We start from the raw sequence: 5,293 nt of genomic DNA on the forward strand, positions 1-5,293 counted from the left end.
AGAGACAGGCCCTGGCCAGGCCTGCGGAGTCCCCAGGTGTGGCCAGCTGGGCCTCCCCGGCCGGGGACTGCTCTTCTGAGAACCGCGAAGGAGGAGGGGGAAGCGGTATCCAACAGTCACAGCTGGAGGGGACACGGGCATCCAGCCCCAGGCCTCTGCTTTGAGGCAGGGAAACGGAGGGCACAGAAAGGGGCAGCCGCCGGCTCAGGTCACACAGGAGCTGGTGGCTGCGTGAGGAGCTCTTCCGAGAGTCACCCCCATTCCTCCCCCTCCGCACCCTCACATCCACCTGGGGACCAGTCCACGGGGTCCTGCTCCTCTCCTAGGCCTCGGCCATCTCTGGCTGCCAGGCTGGCACCACCCGCCATCTCTCGCCTGGACATAACCGGGGCAGCTTCCCATGGTGGCCGTCAGGTCACCGCCCCACCCCTCACCCCGGCCTCCTTACAGCCCTGGTCGCTCCCCTGAGCCACCTGGCCCCGTGTCCCCCGGCTCTGTCCCTTCTCCCCTCCTGTCAGTCTCTGGTCGCCTCAGGCACCAACCACCTCCTACTTCTCCCTGGACCCACCCGTCTTGTTGAAACCCCAGGACACTTGCACATGCTCTTTCCTCTGGTGCTTGGAGGGCTTGGCCCCACAGCACTGCCTCCGTGTCCATCCAGCCGGGCCTCGGCGGGCCACCCTGGCTGATGTCGCTCTCCAATCACGTCACGGGGCTTGGCTTTCAGAAGTCAGAGCACTGGTCGGCCTCCATAAGTGGCCTGACTACAGACCAAGGCGGTCACACCCTGGGGGCCAGCCAATGCCCACTCGGTGGCCTCCATCGTCCTTTTCAGCCCTTGATGTTGGTGACCCTGTGGCCTGTGACTGGAGCAAGCCACTCAGCAAGGGGGTCTGGAGGGAGAAAGGCGACGGGAGCTTCTCTAAGCCCCCGACTCTGGGGCCGTCGGGACCTGGATGTGCGAGGCCGAGGGACAGTCACGGGACAAGAGGGGGAGGCCTGGGCTTGGAGCAGCTGGGCCTGGGCGTGGGCTCCACCTCTAGCGCCGTCCTCTGCCAGGTGGTTCTGAGGGCGGATGCTCCTGGGGGGAGCAGGACACCCCCGCCCCCCGCCACTGGCAGGAGGACTAAGGGTCTCCTTCCCGGTGACACACGTCGAAAGCTGCCTGTCCCCGGGGCTCGGAGCCGGGTGGCTGACGCAGCGAGAGGAGAGAAATTGGGTTTTAACGGGAACCCCCCAGCCGTGGCTTGGCCGCCCGGCTCCCCAGGTGGCCGCGCGCCCACAGAGCCGGCCAGTCCCCTGCCCTTCGGGGGAGTCCGTGGCTGAGGAGTCGGGGACGCTCTCCGAGGCTGGGGGTGGGTCAGGGCATCGGCGCAGCGAGCCTGCTGGTGACAGGTGAAGAAGGATAAAGAGGGCACAGTCGGGGAAAACCACGGAGAGAGACTGAGGCGGAGAGGTGGGGAGACAGCGCAGGCCGCAGGGGGCCAGGGAGTGGGGAAGCCGGGGATCTGGCCCTGGCTCCGGACAAGACTGCTGTGTGCGCTTGGGCAGGCCCCTTGCCCTCTCTGAGCCTCTGTGCCAAGAGGGGATGGGCTCTGTCAACAATCCCGGCTGTCTGGGCTCTGGGGGGCGGGGGCTGGTCTCGCTTCAAGCAGAAGGTGGGGAGGACCCGGGGAGGGTCCCCCTGGCTCTTCCTAGACCCTGGGAATGGGGTGAGGCCTAATCTGCTGTTGACATTCCCCCGGGCCTGGGGGCAGCGAGTCGGGCTTGGGTTTCCCGTGGCCCGTGTGATCCTCCAGCCTCTCGCAGCAGGCGGCCCCGGGAGGCAGCACTTGCTTTGTGTCACTCTGGGGTGGATTAAGGACCCTGGGGCCAGGGGCTTCAGGGTGCTGAGGGGAGCTGCGGGTCAGGGCTGAGGGCCAGCTGCCGGTGGGGGCTGCTCTCCCCTCCGTCCCTTTGAGGGGAATGTGGCGGGTAACCCGAGTGGGCCTTGGGGATGACGACCGCAGTAGAGTCAACAGATGCTGAGTCCCCACCGGGTGGGGGACAGGGAAGTTCTGCAGGCTTCCCACTGCTATCCGCTTGACGATAGGAAAACGGCCTTGGGAGGGGGCCTTGGGAGGGGGCCGCGGCTCCCCAGGTCGCGAGGTCGCCAGGTGATGGGATTTGAATCAGGCCGCGCATGCGGTCCCTCACAGGCTGTTGTGTGGACCAAGGTGAAGGCCGGGATAAGGCTGAGATAATAAGGGAGGCCACTGAGGGACGCTGGACAGCCACCAGGGCGGGACCTGGGGCGGTCAGTGGGATGGGAGGGGGTCCTGTGGAGGCCGGCAGAGGAGTCCTGGGAGGCCAGCAAGTTGGAGGAGGCACATGGGTTGGGGTGTTCGGGACCTCGCGTGGCTCCCAGGGACGGATCTGAGCACCTTCTGAGGATCTGGGTGCGTCTCAAAGGCTGGGTCAAGGCCATGTCCTGCTCTTCCAGATGACACTCCGGTGTCACCAGGGGTTCTGTGTCCTGGCTGGGCTGAAGGAGGAAACTGAAGCTGCTTTGAGGCCTGTTTCTCTGGGAGTCCGTGGCGCACACCAGGGCTGCGGGACTCCGTCTCTCTGACCATCTCCCTTCCCTCCCCTTCACCCCCACCCCAAGGGCTTGCCCCTAAAATGAGCTAGAGGAGATCTGAGACAGACAGCACCGTCCCTGTCCCCAGGAGAGCCACGACTGACCCTGAGGGCAAAGCCTGGGCCTCAGGTATGAAAGTGGTAAGACCCTGGTCAAGGTCACAGCCAAGGGCGTTGGCAGGAGGCCGTGAATCTCCCGTTCCCAGGCACACCATCGTGATGGCGGTTGGACGAGACGCCACGCAGAGGAGGCAGGGACAAGCTGGCGGCCAGCGCTGTCCCCTCACGGAACACACTGGGGGCCTCTTCCAGAATCCACCATCACAGCGGGCACCGCCGACTGGTCATTTTCAATGCAAGGCCCTTGTGGAGAGTTCTGGACTCCTCCCTCGGCCGTTCTGCCCCAGAGCTCCTGAGACAACGTTCCACAGACAGGCGGGAGGTCAAGGTCACAGAGCTCTCAGGTGGGGGTGCGGGGGCTTGGACCCCGATCAGCCTGGGGGCGGAGCCCAGCACAGCTGGCCCTTGACCCCTGATGGTGACCTCGATCCTGCACACCAGGGACGGCAAGGACACCTGAGTCACTCTTTTCTGGAAGTTCCGTGAGGACAGGGCTGGGTCTGGGTCTCTTCCCGGGCACACAGTGGGCACCAGGACGTGAAGGAGGAAGGCGGCAGATCCCTGGAGAGGACCCGGGGGCAGCAGGGCAGCCCCTGCCTGTGTCGACTGGGGGTCTGTCTGGCCTCCCACGGCCCAGCCTCCTCCAGGGCCCGGGAGATGGCCCTGTGGAGGGTTCCAGAAGGCCCCAGATAGGATGTCAGCGACTGAGCCCTTGAGAACCTGATCTGGCCGCCCATCTCCCGAGGTTCCCTGGACCATCAATCAGCAGCGAGACGCGATCGTGTTTTACGGCCGCCCGGGCCCGGGGCTGGCATGAAACCCAAGCCCGCTCCCCGCCCGGGGCGCCTTAACCCTTTGTGATCCCTCTCCTACCAGCTGCGGGCACAACTCCTCTCCCCCACCAACCCTGCCCAACCGGGTCCCTTGGGGTGGAAGAGGGACTTAGAGGAGGGCACAATGGCTTCTGGGGTCTTGACTGCCCCTGGGGACCAGCAGAAAGGCTTAGGGATCAGAGGACGGTCCCGCCCACCCTGGAAACCCGTGTCCTGGTTCCAGGTCTGCCCTTTTGTGGCTGAGCGACCTCAGGCAGGTGGCTTTCCCTCTCTGGGTCTGTCCGATTGTCTTCCTGGGTGAAACTTAGTTCTGAGCCTCAGATCTCAGCCGCAGTCCCTCCCGCCACCAGCGTGAGTCCCCGGAAGAGATCCTTGCTTCTCCCTTTTGGAATTGGAGGCCCAGAGAGGATTTTCTGTCACTCAAGATGGCACAGCAATCTTGTAGAATTGGGCCCGAGCTTCTTTCTGCCCTGGCCACCAGGGCTAGCATGTCCCTCCCTGCTGTCCTCGGGAAGCTGCCTGTGGGTCACTTTGGATTTTAAGATCGTTGTCAGGCCTTCAGGGGCTTCTAAGGGAGCCCGCCAAGTGGAGTTGAGAGAACTGAGGCTGGGGAGAAGTCCCAGGCCAGCAGGACTTGTTGGCCCCCAGGAAGGAGCCCGGGGCTGCAGGGTGACCCCCAGCTTTGGGATGAGCCAGTGCTTGGGAAGACCCAGCCACCAGCTGGTGGGTAAACGTGGTCCCTGTGTGACCGTCCCCTGATGAGGAGAGCGTGCCAGTCTGCCCAGTTCTCAGGGTGGAGCACAGCGGTGGCCATGGCTGGCTCCACAGCCCGCGGGGCCCGAGTTGTCATCAGGGCAGGGCCGCACCCCGTCACCGAGGGGTCTTCAAGCAGCCCGAGCCTGGGGGCTGACGGGGCCTCCTGCGAGAGGGGGTCGAAGGCCCTTCCAGGGCTGGTGGGGGTGGCGCGGGCGGGGACGCACCTCCCGGGGTCTCCAGATTCCAGCTCCTGACCACGCAGGTCACTTCAGGGGGGGGAGGGGCTCCAGGAGCGGCTTCCTCAGGTGACAAGGCTCGGGGATGCGGGTGTCATGCCAACAGCGGGACGTGCCGGGCTGATGGATGGCAGTTTGAAAATCAATTTTCTGAAGCCCAGTCGGTGGGGTGGGCGGGGGCCTTGGGGACCCGCGGGCTGCACGGGAGGCTCTGCCCAGCAGGTGGAGCCCAGGCCTGGCTCCAGAGGCTCTGCGTTTCCCTGCCTCGGCCAGGCGACACCCGGGGCTCCTGGCCCTTCGCTGCCACTTCTGGCTCCTGGGGAGGAGCTCTAGCTGGAGTGGCCGGTGACCACCGTGCCTCAGTTTCCCCATCTGAAAGTAGAAGGAGTTGGTCTCAACTTTCCTCACTCCCCAGAACACAGGAAGCCAGTCTGGCCTCTGCATCGTGGAACATCACCTCCTCAGAGGCCGCCCTGCCCGCCCAGGGCCTCCCTGCCTCCCCCTCAGCCATAGTGGCCGCTCTGCCCAACCCTCTGAACGGTCCCCAGTGGTGTCACCTCTGCCTGTCTGTCCTCCTGGAAGGAAGGACCTGCCTCCCTGTTCCCTGTACTGTCCAGGGCCTACTCAGTGCCTGGCACACAGTAGGTCCTCAAGAAACAGTTGGCAGATGTTGGAACCCACATCCTGACTGTCAGGGCTGACAGTGTTGGGGCCACAGAGTGTCCCCAG

The sequence above is a fragment of the Marmota marmota genome, unplaced genomic scaffold, assembly GCF_001458135.2.
Source record: "Marmota marmota marmota unplaced genomic scaffold, marMar, whole genome shotgun sequence".
NCBI lineage: Eukaryota > Metazoa > Chordata > Mammalia > Rodentia > Sciuridae > Marmota > Marmota marmota.